Genomic DNA, 18045 nt, shown 5'->3' on the forward strand with positions numbered 1-18045 from the left:
GATTGGACTTTCGCCAGGAGGAATGGCAATCATTGAAGGATTCTTTCCTTTTTATACAATATGTAATAAAGAAAATACATGCAAAATTCAATCAGCAAGAAGAGGCGCTAGACTCCCCACCTTCCACCTTCCAGAAACAGATTGAAAAGTACCCGAAGGTTTGAACTTTAAATCATCTACTTGTTTTATGAAAATAACTATGATACATGGTCAAGGAAATGAAATTGTTATGTATTCTGATCTGAGGTCTTCTTGGATGTTGTGTTCTTGTACATTACATAACTTCTCTGACCCTCAGTTTCTTGGGTATTTAAATTAGTGCTTCAAGTATCAAATAAGGTACAAACATAAAAATATTTTTAAATATAAAGAGCTCTTCAAATATAAAGAATCACTCTTTATATTCCCTGGAGAAAAATAATTTTCCTAGTGCTAAAATAAGGTTAAAATTAAAACCATGTATTATTCATGTATATAAGCTATAAAACTATATTAACACAAATGCACCAATATAGTTTACAGAGTAAAAAAAGTCATTTAAATTAATAGATTTATGAAATCAATTAGCAGCAATTATATATCATCATATATCACTACTATAAGCAATATGCTGTAACTAACAACTGCAGTTTGAGGTATTCAACACTTTCATAAAATTATCCTCACATCTTCCATCCTGCTGTGTCTCTGTGATGCTTCCAGCAGCTTTTCTGGCATTCAAACTTATAAGCCATTTTAAGTTGAAGATTCTCTAGCTTTCCCAGGTATGGCCACCTCAGTCTTAAAGTGATCCCAGTACCTTTTTCTACAGAGAATATCAAGAACATTTTGATTAGAATCTAAGCCTTCAAAGCTTACAAGTAGAGCATGTGTTCTGGGGATGGTGGTTGGGGGAGATGCCTGAAATAAAAATCTGATGAAAGGGAGAATACAGTCATAGGTCATAGTATGTAAATAGGCTGTACCATTGTTGTGACATGAAAATATCCAGACAGCCACTCTCTAGAGGTTTGCTTCTACCAACACTGCCAACAATCAGGCCATGTACCTTTACATCATAACTTCTATCAGCCATGATAACATGGGTGGATAATGTATCTGTATGTCACTAATATCATATGTGTGTGTGCTAACTCACTTCAGACATGTCCAACTCTTTGCAACCCTATTGACTATAGCCCACCAGGTTCCTCTGTCCATGGGATTCTCCACATTAAATCTTATTTTCTGTTTCAATTACTCAACTTTGAATCAAAATTAAATTTTCAAGTGATTTCAAAGTATATATGAGAACAGTCTTATGGACTCTGTGAGAGAGGGAGAGGGTGGGAAGATTTGGGAGAATGGCATTGAAACATGTAAAATATCATGTATGAAACGAGTTGCCAGTCCAGGTTCGATGCTCGATACTGGATGCTTGGGGCTGGTGCACTGGGACGACCCAGAGGGATGGAATGGGGAGGGAGGAGGGAGGAGGGCTCAGGATGGGGAACACATGTATACCTGTGGCGGATTCATTTTGATATTTGGCAAAACTAATACAGTTATGTAAAGTTTAAAAATAAAATAAAATTAAAAAAAATTGCAAACAAACAAACAAAAAAAAACAAAGTATATATGAGCATTATTTTAATGCTGTCATGTGTCTCATCAAATATATTCTTCTTTCTGAAAAAAAAAAAAAAAAAAAGTGAAAGTTAGTCACCCAGTCATGCCCAAGTCTTTGCCATCGCATGGACAACATCCCACCAGGCTACTCTGTCCATGGAATTCTCCAGGTAAGAGTACTGGAGTGGGTTGCCATTTCCTTCTCCAGGGCATCTTCCCGACCCAGGGATCAAACCCATGTCTCTTACGTCTCCTGCATTGGCAGGAGGGTTTCTTTACCAACTGAGACACTAAGGAAGCCTTCTTTCTAATGTTTCTCATTTGGAATTTTATTTATTATTTAATTTTATAAATAGCACAGTGATAAATAAAGCTTGGGCATGGATATTTTATTAGGTATAGTAAAATTTTCTTAACATAGATTTTTCTAAATGATGATAGCAATAACTAAAGCAGCCTATTCTAAATCTGTACTGAGCACTTCATATGCATTATTTGACTGATACATGTCGCAATTTTGTGAGATTATGTTACTATTATGATCATTTTAAATCAAACAATAGTTGATTTGCAATGTTATATTAATTTCAGGGGTACAGCAAGGTGATTCAGTTACACACACACACACACACACACACATAGATATATTCTTCTTCAAGTTATTTTCCCATGTAGGCTATTTGAAAATATTGAGTATAATCCCCTGTGATATATAATAGGTCCTTGTCATTTCCCAAACTCCTAATTTATCCCTCCCCTGCTCCCTTTCCCTTTTAGTAATCATAAATTTATTTTCTATGTCTGTGACTCTATTTCTGCTTTGTAAATAAGTTCCTTTGTATCTTTTTTAAGAAAATATTTCACTATGTTATATGATATTTGTCTTTGTCTAATTTACTTCATTTAGTATAATCTCTAATCCATCCATGTTGCTGCAAATTTAGGTGGCCTGCATGTCTTGGTTATTATAAATAGTGCTGCAATGAACACTGAGGTGCTCGTATCTTTTTGAGCTATCGTCTTCTCTGTATACATGCCCAGGAATGGGATTGCAGCATCATATAGTAGTTCTATTTTTAGTTTTTCAGGAACCTCCATACTGTGTCCATAGTGGCTATTACAATTTTACATCCTGACAAACGGAGTGAGAAGGTTCTCTTTCCTCCACACCCTCTCCAGCATTTATTGTTTATACACTTTTTGATGATAACCATTCTGACAGATGAGGAGATAACTCTCTGCACTTTGGATTTGCATTTCTCTAATAATTAGTGATGTTGAGCATCTTTTCATGTGTGTTTGGCCTTCTGCATGTCTTCTTTGGAGAAAGGTTTAGTTAGGTTTCCTGCCCAGTTTTCAATTGAATTGCTTTTGGTGGGTCTTTTTTTTTTTTTTTTACTTTGGTATTGAGCTGAATGAGCTACTTGCATATTTGGGAGATTAGTTCCTCGTTGGTTGCAAATATTTTCTCTCATTCTGTAGGTTGTCTGCTTGTGTTGTTTATGGTTTCTTTTTCTGGGCAAAATCTTTTTAGACTAGAAAAGTAATCAGGAAGGCCAAGTGTGCTATTAGCGAGTGAATGGAAGAGCCTGAATTGGGTTCAAGTGTGCCAGAGTTCAGGGTGCCTCACAAAAGTACTGCCTGCATGCATGTCAAAGGCAGGAAAATACAGCCACCTTCAGAAAAATAGAAACAAGGGTTTAAAGTTTATATAAAATTTACTTTGTTGTTATCATGATAGTCTCAATAAAATTCCCTCCCAGGACTCATGCTAAGTGGAAGGGAACTCCTAGATTTAATTTTTAACTGTAAGTATCTAATAATGAAGATACAAAGCTCGGTGGAAAACCACTAGGGTGAGATTCTTAAAAATGTGAAAATTTCCCACCTCTTTAGGAGTCATTAGATGTTTAAATAAACCACTATATGGGTGTCACCAGTTGGAGGAGAGTTCTATTTAAACCTGCAAATACTCTGAGAACAAAAATAGATTTCAAAAACTTCACAAGTTAATGGATGACAGGAAAAAAATTAACAATGTAGCTGAAACTTTTGTCCAAGTGCTGCTGACAAAGACAGTTGGCTTAATAGGAGACACATACTACATTTTTGCTTGAAAATTCACTTTATAAATAGAAGTTGATACAAGTACTAATATTTGGTCAGTAAAGATAGCATCTAGGCTTAAAGAGATAAAATTTTGTGCCACTGAGAGAAACAGAAAGGAGTCATCCCTATAAAACAATGAATGATTGAATAAAATATAGAATTATGTATATAAAATAATAACCCATGAACTGAACCATCAATGAAACCTCATAAAAGGGGACATTTTATAGAAGCAGAAATTAGTCACTGTATTTTGCAGAATGGAAATGCAAAATAAGTGAATTAGGTTCACCTAGTCTAGCCTACAGGGCTTCCCTGGTAGCTCAGTGAAAAAGAATCTGCCTGCAATTCAAGACACCCGGGTTTGACCCCTGGGTTGGGAGGATCCCCTGGAGGAGGGCGTAGCAGCCCACTCCAGTACTCTTGACTTGAAAATTCCATGACCAGAGGAGCCTGGTGGGCTACAGTTCATAGGGTCGTACAGCATCAGGTATGACTGAGTGACTAAGCAGCAGCAGCAGTCTAGACTACCCCCTGGACTTGTGGTATCACTAGCACTTTTGTGCTTAGACAATAGTAAACAGATAGTTGCTACACATGTAACCTGGCAAGGCAAAACACCCATAGATTCAAGGATTCAGGAGTAAGGATCTGGGTTACTCTACTGGGTAACCAACCCAGGTCAGTGGAAGAAGCAAAGGGAGACTGCTCTGTAAATGGACAGCGGAGGACTATGAAACTTTGTGTCTTAAGGAAATTATAGAAAATAATACAGAATGGGGGACAACAGAGGATGACATGGTTGGATGGCATCACCAACTCGATGGACATGAGTTTGAGCAAGCTCCAGGAGTTGGTGATGGACAGGGAAGCCTGGCGTGTGCAGTCTTCTGAACTGAATTCAGTTCTGAACTGAATAAAGAATGGAAAAAAACATAATGGATCATTTTACCTGTGAATAGGTTGACTAAAGCAGAGTAGAATTGCTGGTGTTAGAGAGAAGAGAAAGCCTGTATATTTGAATTGGATAGAAGAATGAGATTATAAATACAGATGCAGGAAGGTCATGGTGTTGGAGAAGACTCATGAGAGTCCCTATGACAGCAAGGAGATGAAACCAGTCAATCCTAAAGGAAATCAACCCTGAATATTCATCGGAAGGACTGGTGCTAAAGCTGAAGCTCCAAAATTTTGGTCATTTAATGTGAAGAGCTGACACATTGGAAAAGACCCAGATGCTGGGAAAGATTGAGAACAAGAGGAGGAAAGGGGTGACAGAGGATGAGCTAGTTGGATGGCATCTCTGATTCAATGGACATGAGTTTGAGCAAACTTAGGGAGGTAGTGAAAGACAGGGAAACCTGGTGTGGTGGAGTTCATGGGGTCACAAAGAGTTGGATATGACTTAGTGACTGAACAACAACAGAATATTATGGTGGGAAGATAAAATCATACCCATGTGATTGGATTTATGCAATAATCGTTAAGGTCATTGATTACCCTAGAGTGTGGGCACTGCAAATGTTGAAACTTTTAGGAGGGAGACAGTTATCTGAAATAGTTTTCTGAAAGAGGACAACATACTTATGTAGAAAGTGTGGTTCTTAGGAAAATACGGTTGATACAGATTGGGGCACTTGAAATAGACATCTCAGAGTCTGAGCAGTTGTGGATGGGACAAGATGTAGTATATGTCTTCAGACACCAGAAATGGGAGCAGACAGGGACAAGGTCATTGGAGCTGAAATGGCAAGAACAAAACAGTCCGGGCTATTGGATAATATTATCACCATAGTGGTGAAGACCACCAATGATGTTAACAGAAGTTAGTGGTAGAGAAGATGACTGTAAGCCAGATGCTAAAGACATTAATGGATAAGGGTTACTGACAGGTGAGTAGTTGATAACAGCAATAAAGAAGGGAGTAGTGGGTGCTAAAATTTAATGTCACATACTTAAGAGGAGCTTTTTTATGTAGCGGGTGGAATAAATAGTTTGGAAGTTGCAGTAAGGAGCAAGCAGAAAACTTATCCCACTACAAGAGCTAACTGAAGCTGGTGGCAAACAAAAGAGCATTTTTCCTCTGTCTCTCACAAATCACACACACATGCCTGTGTTTGAGCACTCACTTATTCTCATATATGTTACCTTAATACAATTAAGCAAATACATATACCCTTACGCAAGTAAATAGATTCATATAATCTCAACAATTCTTTTTAAAATTCTTTTTAAAGTATTTCTTTATAATATGGGAGGTTCATTTACCACATCCAGTATGTAAAAGTATACTATTTCAATATTTATAATGAATAAGTAAATTGTTTATATATGTTTAATTTATAAATGCCTCTATACACATCTATATGAATTAGATGTGTGCATTTTTTCACATATATGTTGAATTTTCTCTGCTGATTTATTGTTTTTCAAAACTATGTTTGGACGATTCAAACAGATGTGTTGTAACTATATCAAAACTTTGTTTCTAGGAATGGATTGGCAAGGATCTGGAGAAGGGGCAGAGAGATTGTCTAGGGGACCAACGGGCATGAGCGAGTCCTGCTGGCACCACTGACTACCTTCTGCACATACCTCCTTTCCTTCCTACCTGGCCCCAGTGTTCAAGTATCAGCAAGGTTTGGCTTCAGGGGAATTTGGTCTTCTAACCACACCAAACTTATGTGAACCTTGGCTGTATTAGAACACTTCTGATATTTCTGCACCAAACCCAGTGAATTTGACTAGCAACAACACACGAGAAAAGCTACCAAGGGCACTTATGATAATTATTTTCTGTCTTGAAAATAGTGACCTATTTGAGAGGAATGCAGATGGGGCCGTGCTGTCCAGATTTTCCTTCCAGCTGTAATAACTGGAACAATGATAGTCACACTTAAACCAGGGATGGATTCCACCTGGGGAAATAAGCAACAATATAAAGATGAAAGACAGTTAAAGGAGTGAGTTGTGACATCAAAATGATGTTCAAACTTGGTATAACAACAACAAACAAAAACCTTTAAAATACCTTATTTATCACAATTGTTTCCATTTGGTTGGATTTTCTCTTCTCTATAATGTCAGTTGTTGTTGTTCAGTCACCCAGTTGTGTCCAACTCTTTGTGACCCCATGGACTGCAGCACTCCAGGCCTCCCTGTCCCGCACTATCTACTGGAGATTTTCCAAGTTCATGTTCATTGCATCAGTGATGCTGTCTAGCCATCTCATCCTCTGATGCCCTCTTCTCCTTCTGCCCTCAATCTTTACCAGCATCAGGGACTTCTCCAATAAGCCATCTATTCACATCAGATGAGCAAAATACTGGAGCTTCAGCTTCAGCATCAGCCCTTCCAGTGAATATTCAGGGTTGATCTCCCTTAAGACTGACTGGTTTGATCTCCATGCTGTCCAACAGACCTTCAGGAATCTTCTCCAGCACCACAGTTCAGTGGCATCGATTCTTTGGCATTCTGCCTTCCTTATGGTCCAGCTCTCACAACTGTACATGACCACTGGGAAGACCATAGCCCTGACATAATGTCAGTTGGTAATGTCTATTTTCTATTAGTACTGGATACGATGTTTTCCATAATTAAGGTAAAATGTTTTGTAGCAAGCAGGTTTTGTGACTATAAGGCTGATGATAGTATTTAATTAAAATCTATCATTTTACAAGAGTTTAAATTTAGGAATAAAATTATGTTCTCAAACATTTATAGTAGTTATGGCAAACAACAACAACAACAAAAACACAACCAGAAACGAAACCAAATGACTCAGAATAATAAGGATACCTGATGTATTGATAAAATTTGCCATTCACTAAGCACTTGTCTTTAAATCATTGCCTTTAACCTAGAAACTAGTCTTTTATCTTCTTATCTAGTGCTGTTTCTACTACTGCCTTCTGTCCTCATAAATCTCACCATATCGGGAGACAGAAAGATTGATAGACCATGCAAATTTGTTTTCCTTCTGTCTGACTACAAACCATTTTTTTTTTTCACAAGCAGGTGGGAAGAAAGTAAGTGTAAATAATAACAATGCTTTCGTTCTGTGAAACCATGGAGGACTGTGAATCTGTCTCCAGGAGATGATGAAGGATGAAACAATGATATAGAGTAGAGGGTGTTGGCAGAGAGTATCATCTGTTGCCTTTTAGACAGGTAACAGATCATCTCTGGATTTAGGGCAAGGGCTGATGTGCCAAATCAGATTTACTTTGACACTGGCTGCAAAGTATTGTAGAAAAAGAGAGGAAAGGATAAAGAAAGATTTTTTTTTTTTAAATTAAAGCTTCAGTTCAGTTCAGTTCAGTCACTCAGTCATGTCCAACTCTTTGCAACCCCATGGACTGCAGCACACCAGGCCTCGGAGCTTGCTCAAACTCATGTCCAGACTCTAGTTGGTGATGCAATCCAACCATCACATCCTCTGTCATTCCCCTCTCCTCGTGCCTTCAATCTTTCTCAGGATCAGGGGCTTTTCCAATGAGTCAGTTCTTTGCATCAGGTGGCCAAAGTATCAGAGCTTCAGCTTCAGCATCAGTCCTTCCAATGAATATTCAGGACTGATTTCCTTTAGGATGGACTGATTGGATCTCCTTGCAGTACAAGGGATTCTCAAGAGTCTTCTCCAACACCACAGTTCAAAAACATCAATTCTTCAGTGCTCAGCTTTCTTTATGGTCCAACTCTCACATCCATACATGACTACTGGGAAAACCATAGCTTTGACTATCCAGACCTTTGTCATTAAAGTAATGTCTCTGAAGTAATGTCTCTGCTTTTTAATATGCTGTCTAGGTTTGGCATAGTTTTTTTCTTCCTAGGTTTGTCATAGCTTTTTCTTCCAAGGAACAAGTGCCTTTTAATTTCATGGCTGCAGTCACCATCTGCAGTGATTTTGGAGCCCAAGAAAATAAAGTCTGTCATTGTTTCCTCATCTATTTGTTATGAATTGATGGGACAGGATGCTATGATCTTATTTTCTTGAATGTTGAGTTTTAAGCCAACTTTTTCACTCTTCTCTTTCACTTTCATCAAGAGGCTTTTCAGTTCCTCTTCCTTTTCTACCATAATGGTGGTGTCATTTGCATATCTGAAGTGAAGTGAAATGAAGTGAAGTGGCTCAGTCCTGTCCGACTCTTTGCGACCCCATGGACTGTAGCTTACAAGGCTCATCATATCTGAGGTTATTGATATTTCTTCCAGCAATCTTGATTCCAGCTTGTGCTTCATCCACATGCCAAGCTTACCACAGGCCAAGTAATGCATTCTTAAATATAAATAATATTATATTACTTATATGTATAAAAGGTGAAAGTGTTAGTTGCTCAGTCATGTCCTACTCTCTGCAACACCATGGACTATAGCCTGCCAGGCTCCTTAGTCCATGGAATTCCCTAGGAAAGAATACTAGAGAATTCCATGTATTGAAAGCATTGTTAACATCTTTCATATTATATCTTCTGTAGATTTTTTTTTATTGGTGTACAGTTGCTTTACAATATTGGGTTAGTTTCTGCTGTAGAGCAAAGTGAATCAGCCTTACATATACATATATCCCCATTTTTTTTTTTTTTTTTAATTTCCTTCCCATTTAGGTCACCACAGAGCACTGGGCTAAACTCAAGACCATTACTGTCTGTCCAGAAGACTAACAGAGAGATTCAGAGAGATATTTCTTGAAATAATGAGTGAACATTAGACTTGCAAAGTTCTGTAAAGGCCATTTAAACCATCTACTTCAGAGATGAAAATTTAAGAGCTATATATTTTGTTGGCTGTCCAAATTTACAGAATTAGCAGCAGAGTTGGTGCTAGAATCACACTGAGTTTAGAACATAAGCAACAAATATAAGCCTTCATTCAGTTTGTTCATATTTACTAAGGTTCTTCTATACTCAGATGTGTCAGACATCTAACAACACTCACACGAAACACAGTGCAAAATGTAAGAGTCAAGAGTCTGAAGAAAAAGTAAGCTGACAAGTGAAATTTAAGGTATACTGTCATAAAATTTCCACGAAATGTTGACTCCTTGTGTTGGGTTCTTGGAAAGCTTCAGGTGAGCAGAGAGAATGGAGAGTCTTCTCCCAGAGCTTCTCTGAAGCTTCTTTAGAATAGGAATCAAATCATGTTGATCATTGAGTCATTGCTAATGCTAATGCTAAGTTGCTTCAGTCATGTCCAACTCTGTGCGACCCCATAGATGGCAGCCCACCAGGCTCCGTAGTCCCTGGGATTCTCCAGGCAAGAACACTGGAGTGGGTTGCCATTTCCTTCTCCAATGCATGAAAGAGAAAAGTGAAAGTGAAGTCGCTCAGTTGTGTCCGACTCTTAGCGACCCCATGGACTGCAGCCTACCAGGCTCCTCCGTCCATGGATTTTCCAGGCAAGAGTACTGGAGTGGGGTGCCATTGCCTTTTCCGATTGAGTCATTAGCCACTTTAAAAAAAAATCAAACTCTCTGTGATTTAGGTGGCAATTCGAGTCCAAAATCCATAGGGTAAGCCATCAAGGGATTCCAGTATGAGCTGAAACTATGGTCCATGGGTTGAATTTTTTATCTTAATAAAAAGCTGCCTTTTAACTGACTTTTTAACTGACTGAATCAGGCACATAGAATATTAAGAGTAATATTTACTTAAATTTTACTGGTATGGATTGTAATCACATATATAAAATGCCTTCACAGCACACCTAGATTATTATTTGACTGAATAACCAAAGACTAGCCATGTTGACACATAAAATTGCCCATCAAAGCAACCTTATCTTAATAGAGGACATCTTGATCACCCAATAAAAATAATTCATTTTTTGCATTCATTACATGTGGCATTGGTGGTAAAGAAACCACTGCCAATATAGGAGACTTAAGAGACTCAACAGACTTGGGTTTGATCCCTGGGTGGGGAAGATCCCCTGGACTAGGAAAGGGCAACTCATTCCAGTATTCATGCCTGGAGAATCCCATGGACAGAGCAAACTGGTGGGCTTCAGTCCACAGGGTCACAAAGAGTCAGATATCACAGAAGTGACTTAGCACAGCATATATTGTCCAAAGAGTTTCAGTGCATTATCTCACTGAATGTAAAACAAATATTGCTGCTGCTATTTATTAAAGAGAATATAGAGGCTAATGACACCCATACTGTTCAAATTCCACTATTGTTAAGGGGGTTTGAGCCCAAAACCCAGGTCCTGAACTCTGTTCAGTAAAAAGATGCCACTTAGCTTCATACAGAGTAGCTTGCCTCTGTGGAGTATTCTATTTCTAAGTTGTTCTGACCTCTTCTTTACGTCCAGAATAGAGTCCACATGTTCAGATAGTGAAGCTATATCACAGAAAGAGTCTGGATCAGTGAATCATCTGGAATTTCAATGAGCAAGAAGTTGTGTTGGTAAGAAATTATTTTGTTAAACAACTGACTTTTGGAGGTTGTTGGTTAGTAGAGCATAAACTTAGTCTACGTTAACTAATTAACTTCATTAACTTCTTAGGGAGTTGATTTAAGGATTTTATTGGATAAAAGATGGGAAAATGTTGGAAAAAGCCAAACATTACTGTGTTTTTAATCCTGCAGCTGTGTTTCCTTTAAGACACTGACCGTTGTAAACAAGCCAGGACATCACGGCTGACTTCTCTCACTGGATATTATTTATTCCTCCAAGAAGTTTTACCAGCTGAATACGTCAAATTACTTCTCAATTTTAATTAGGCAGAAATGGCAAGATCTCATAACAGAGAAACACATTGGCAATGGAATTCAGGTAATAAATTAAGCTTTTAAACTTTTTTTTTTTTTTTTTTTGTCCTCTCTACTCCACTGTCCAGCCCAGGGTCAGACACATGATGGCCATCAATGTATTTTTGTTTCTAAGATGTCAAACTCTTCTCAGTTCATGTCCCAAATATCGTAGTAAAATTAGCCATGCATACCATTGTGTCGTAAACTGCATACAGAAGGCTTGAAACACTTAAAATTCTTTTCCAGCCAAGGTGGAAAGCTATAAAAAATAGATTTTTTAGCCAATGCTTCCCATATTCAACAAAGTAATTTGTACATGTTCAACTAGCAATGTCTACTGGGGTGATGTGTAGTGTCTTTAGGGCTTCCCAGGTGACTCAGTGGTAAAGAATCCACCTACCAATGCAGAAGCTGCAGAAGACACAGGTTCAATCCTTGAGTCAGGAAGATTCCCTGGAGGAGGAAATGATAACCCACTCCAGTATTCTTTGCAGGAGAATCTCATGGACTGAGAAGCATGGTGGGCTAAAAACCATGGGGTCACAAAGAACTGGACATGACTGAGCATGCACACATGTAGTGTCTTCAAAGAGTACTCAGCCTCTGTAAGACTCAGAAGTGAAAAGATCTTGATGCTGGGAAAAATTAAGGGCAGGAGGAAAAGCAGACAACTGAGGATAAGATGGTTGGATGGAATCACCAACTCAAAGGACATGAGTTTGAGTAAACTCTGGGAGATCAAGGAAGCCTGGTGTGCTGTAATTCTTGAGGTCCAAAAAGTCAGATACAACTTACCAACTGAACAACAACAAAGCTCAGAGGTATGGTATGGTTTTCCACATCCACCACTACAGAAAAGTATTTTGTTCAGAGTACATGGATATCAAAATAATCCACATTGACTCTATATAACTTTGAAGGGAACAAAATCAATCAAAAGCTTATGTTGAAAAATGATGATTAATGATTAACAATGTTGAGAATCTTTTCATGAGCTTTTGGCCATCTGTATAACTCCTTCAGATAAATCTCCATTGAAGTCTTCTGCTTGACATTCATGTAAGGAGCTTCTAAATGCACTGATGCCCAGATCCCACCTAACAGGTTCTGATTGAATTGCTCTTGGATGGAGCCTGGACTTCAGATCACTTTGTAAAAGTTCCTCATCTGGTTTATTACATAACCAGGATAGAGAGAGATACTCTGGCCTGCACCAGTGCTTCTCAGAAACGTATTTTCATGTGTATCACATGAGAACCTTGTGAAAATTAACATTCTGATTCAGTGGTCCTGAGGTGGGTCCTGAAACATCTGCATTTTTGGTCCCTGGTTTGAGTTGCAGGGTATAAATTACTGAGATGTTCTGCCTTGGGGAGAGAATGACTAATAGACTGTATCCTGCTCAGCTGCTCCAAGGGGGTTTTCTACTTTGTAGCTGAGGCTAGTGAGATACAACCTCCATGCATGTTTCTGTTGTTGTTGTTGTTGTTTTTAAAGTGGAATTTGACCTAGATGCTAGTATGTTCTTGAAATGGACCTAGAGACAAAGCATATGACCTTGTCTTATGAGCAGAAAGATCCATAATAGTTTAAGAAAGACATGAACTACAGAAGAGCAGCAGAATCCTGTGACTGACAGGAGTAGTACAATTGGGAGAGGCTTAGTATGATTAGTGCAATTAAGGAACTTCCCGGTGAGAATCTGCCTACAATGGAGGAGACCCAGGTTCCATCCCTGGGTTGGGAAGATACCCTGGAGAAGGGAATGGCAACCCACTCCAGTATTCTTGCCTGGAGAATTCCATGGACAAAGGAGCCTGGGGCCTGGCAGGCTACAGTCCATGGGTGTCCACAAGGAGTCAGACACAACTGAGCAACTAACACTTTGTAACTCACAACTTTGTGACATGGCTAAGGAAGGAAGGGAAAGTATAGAAACCATGTACTTCATATGACTGAGCATACATGATACTCACACACAATCCACATTGAGCCTCAATTCCTTTACTCCTTCCACCTAAGGCAAGAACCAATGTTTCCAAGGGCTTTGGCCAGGGGGAAAGTGTGGGGAGGCGATACAAACATCTCCTTCTAATCTAGCTCATTATAAATTACTTGATGTTACACCTTGTCTTCGATAAAAAGATACCTAGGTTTCTTAACCTGTGAATCCTAAAGCTAACTTTCAGTACTGAAAATTCTAAAAAGATTCATAGAGGTGTCATTCTAATGTATAAATTATGCTATAATAAGATTCATAAGATAAAATTAGCCTTTATTTTGTCTCCTAACATTTGGGTTCAGGTTAATCTACACTGGGGCTTCCTAGGTTGCACGCTGGTAGACTCCACCTGCCAATGCAGGAGATGCAAGAGACATAGTTTCAATCCCTGGGTTGGGAAGACCCCCTGAAAATGGCAACCTATCCCAGTATTCTTGCCTGGAAAATCCCTTGGATAGAGGAGCCCGATGGGGTACAGTCCATGGGGTCACAAATAGTTGAACATGACTGAGTGACTGAGCACACACACACAATCCATATTGAGTGTCAATTCCTCTACTCCTCCTGCTTAAGGCATCAACCAACTTCTAACCAAATAATAGGATCTTTGGGGGTTCCTGGGGATTGGAGTTTTAAGAAAACTCTCCTAGATGGCTTTAATGTGAAACCATAGTTGAGAGTCATGGGTCTTTAAGACTTTGGAAGTAGTGTTAAAACACTTATTTGACTACAGTTTTAAGTGGTATGTCTCAATTCAAGTAGAGCACCCTTCTTTGCTGATTTCAGTTCTTAATTCTGACTGTAAGTGTAGAGGTCCTAGTATTCTAGAGGCAGAGGTAATGGGCAATGCCCCTTTCTCAGGGCACAAATGGTCCAAATAGTCTCTTTGACCTGGGCTGCCCCTCAGTGTGTTCCCATGTAATAGGCAACTTTGGATATGACTTGGTTCATCAAATTCCATGGAGCATCAGTGAAATAGTGAGAAGTCTCAAAAACACCATACACCAAAAGGAACAATTCAAGGAGAGAAAAGAAAAACAAAAACCACACAGTCACCCAAAGAGGTCCTTACATAGTTCATAATTTGGTAACCAAACTTGAACTTTATTCTCTGATGACATGAAACAGTAATGTCGTCGTCGGGAGTGATAAGGGTGTTTTGATCTCATTGCAGAAGTTTAAATATCCCATTAACACTCTGATTATAGATAGCTAGATATCACTTCCAAGTATGTTCCCATTCGAAGTTATACCTTTAGTTCTGGGATAAAGTTTCATCCCTTCTAAAGGTACTTGATGGATGTGAGTCTGAGTGAACTCCGGGAGTTGGTGATGGACAGGGAGGCCTGGCGTGCTGCGATTCATGGAGTCGCAAAGAGTCGGACACGACTGAGCGACTGATCTGATCTGAAAGGTACTTGAATTTTTTGTTTGCCATACATAGATTTGCCATACAACTTCATTTCAAATTATTCACCTTAACTATACCACTAGCCCTAAATCTGTTTCTTTATATATAAAGATAGCAGTTAGCATATAGCATGCAAGTATTTTTTCACACTAAAGGATTGGGATGGGGAGGTAGGAGGGAGGCTCAAGAGGGAGGGGAATATGTACACATATGGCTGATTCATGTTATTTTACCACAAAATAATAAAACATTGTAAAGGAATTTTACTACAATTAAAAAATAAACTTAAAATATAGCTAATCTTGTTATATATGTTACAAATTTGCATTTTCACCTTTACTATGAATTACATAAACATATATTAAATGAATGTACTTATAGCATTAGTTGAGTAAAATGATGTTCAGTTAAATTCTGCATAATGGATAGGAAGGAAATGAAAAGTATCTTCTTGTAAAAAGTATTTTATGCTATACCAATTTTTCATATTACCTGTGGAAAGAGAGGATTACATGTGTGTTGGATTTCAAATGAAGGATTTGCACAGGAATGAGGAAAAGAAATGATGGGCCATGAACACTGCCTTCTAGACCTTCTTTCTCGCCTTCCCCAATGAAACCAGCAGTTGCCAAACTACTGGTTTGTTTGAATATATATATTTTAAAGAATATTCAGTTCAGTTCAGTCTCTCAGTAGTGTCCGACTCTTTGGGACCCCATGGACTGCAGCATGCCAGGCCTCCCTGTCCATCACCTGGACAGGGTCTCCTGGAGTTTACTCAAACTCATGTCCATTGAATCAGTGATGCCATCCAACCATCTCATCCTCTGTTGTTCCCTTCTCCTCTCACCTTGAATATTTCCCAGCATCAGGGTCTTTTCAAATGAGTCAGCTCTTCACATCAGGTGGCCAAAGTATTGGAGTTTTAGCTTCCACATCAGTCCTTCCAATGAACATTTAGGACTGATTTCCTTTAGGATGGACTGGTTAGATCTCTTTGTTCAAGGGACTCTCAAGAGTCTTCTCCAACACCACAGTTCAAAAGCATCAGTTCTTCGTTGCTCAGCTTTCTTTATAATCTAACTCTCACATCCATACGTGACTACTGGAAAAACCATAGCCTTGACTAGACAGACATTTGTTGGCAAGGTAATGTCTCTGCTTTTTAACATGCTGTCTAGGTTGGTCATAATTTTTCTTCAAGGAGTAAGCGTCTTTTTATTTCATGGCTGCAGTCACCATCTACTGTGATTTTGGAACCCCCAAAAATAGTCTGCCACTGTTTTCACTGTTTCTCCATCTCTTTGCCATGAAGTGATATTGATAGTAAAAAAGAAAATAAAAGGATATTAGAAGGAAATAAAAACCTGAATTCTCCAAACAGTTCTCACAATTCATTAACTTATAATCTGAAGTCTGTCTCTTATATCAGGGAGGTAGTCTTCCCCCTTTAGGCCTCAGATTCCTAAAATCTGAACAAACGAAGGTATCACATCCAGTTCTAAGATGGCACTGTTTGGGGAGCGGGAAGCCCTGAAACAGTTAACAACTAGTCAGAGTTTGGGAAAATGCAAGGAGAAGCTGTCACCACTGGAGCTTGGCCAGCAGCCCTTTTATTCAATTCCTGGTCTCCCCTCCCATCTAGTCCTCACCCCTGCTAACCTACCCCAGATGGGTTACACACAGACCTGCCAAAGTGTCCTCTAGACGAAGTACCACCAAAAAGGCAATCTTTTCTTTTCCCCTAAAAATATCTGTTGTCAATCACCTTGCAAACTCAGGACAGCTTCCAGGGGTCTGGACTTGTTTGGAAATTTCACTTTACCGCTTGAGTGCCAGACTCAAGAGACACAGCTCTGACATCAATTAACAGCACGACAAATTGGCAGCAGCCATTTCTGGAAATAGCTTCCGCACTGACAGTGAAATATAATGGTTGAGAAACAGCCCCTCCAGTAACACTCTGTCATTCTCCCACACAGCTGACACACCCTCCACCTTCCCCCAGACTTATACAGTACACACATGCATGCACACATTCTTACAAAGAGGCTATACAGCTAGGCTTGCACACACAGGCTTACAGGAAGCTTGCACATACAGGTACTCATGCTCCTCTCCACACAGCGGTTCAAACATACACCCCCTGAGGCATTTGTATTTGCTCATACATGCAACCCTTCACAATCACACACACACAGATGCCCATACATCCATAGATACACACACGGGATCAGTCACCTATGCATGTACACAAACTCAAGTGTGCCTTTCTGATGGCTCAAAGGCTCTACACATGCCTGCAAACCCAGGACTCACTAAGACACACACACAGAGTACAGAGAAAAAGTTCTTAAACGCTGTGTTATTTGAATACAAGAACTTGAACAAATACAGGCAGATATAAATACCAATCCAACGCAAGAGACTGAAGACAAGTTTCTGAAGTAAAGTTGAGAAAAGCAGCTGTTTTTGTTCTAAGCAAAGAGTGTAAAATCCAGAATAAACAAAACAATGCTCTTTGTGCATTCTGGTTTTAATATATTTAGCTGTGAATGGCTTTATCTGCCATATTTCTCTCTCTCTCTTTTTGCCACTCAGGTTACTGGAGTTATGTTTACATAACAAGGTCTTAGAACATTTAATTAAATTAATATTTCTTTTATGTGAAAAAATACTGCCTTCAAGGGCTGGTTTTAGTTGTTGTTTAGCACCATTTACTCAATGGAGAAACTCTTCATGGTTTTCAGTCTTGACATGTTTTTCTACAAATTGCATCTATTTACATTTTCCAGCACCTACCATCGCCTCTAAGAGTTTGCAGATCACTGGCTAGGAAAGAAGAAAGGCTGTTTTTCCAAAACTCCATATTTTTTATGCCTTTCAGATGTTTGGGAAACTAAGCAGGTTTATTAACACTTACTTTGGGGCATGTGAGCAGAAAAAATGAGTGTGCTGATGTCCTTACCATAAGTGAGAACAGCTGGAGCTGGAGAACAGAAACAGAGTAACAGTGCCTGTATTTATCAAAAGTTAAATCAGTTCTGGAATCTTGGTGGGCGATGATCTGGCAAACAATGGAGTAAGGTGCAGTAAGTTGCAGAAGCCTGGGGCAGGACAGAAGCCTGGGGCAGGACCCAGCTCCCTGCATCAGA

General features: G+C 39.1%; 1 long non-coding RNA gene across 2 annotated transcripts in view; it reads left to right on the forward strand.

Annotated features, from left to right (window-relative positions):
* LOC129658117 (uncharacterized) overlaps positions 1 to 18045 on the forward strand; it is a 51968-nt gene that overhangs the window by 26949 nt on the left and 6974 nt on the right. For both annotated transcript variants that reach the window (XR_008717277.1, XR_008717276.1), the window contains 3 exons: positions 6210 to 6356; positions 11035 to 11129; positions 11313 to 11499. This is a non-coding gene — a long non-coding RNA (uncharacterized LOC129658117). The remainder of the gene's footprint in view (positions 1 to 6209; positions 6357 to 11034; positions 11130 to 11312; positions 11500 to 18045) is intronic.

Source organism: Bubalus kerabau, chromosome 7, assembly GCF_029407905.1.
Source record: "Bubalus kerabau isolate K-KA32 ecotype Philippines breed swamp buffalo chromosome 7, PCC_UOA_SB_1v2, whole genome shotgun sequence".
Taxonomy (NCBI): domain Eukaryota; kingdom Metazoa; phylum Chordata; class Mammalia; order Artiodactyla; family Bovidae; genus Bubalus; species Bubalus kerabau.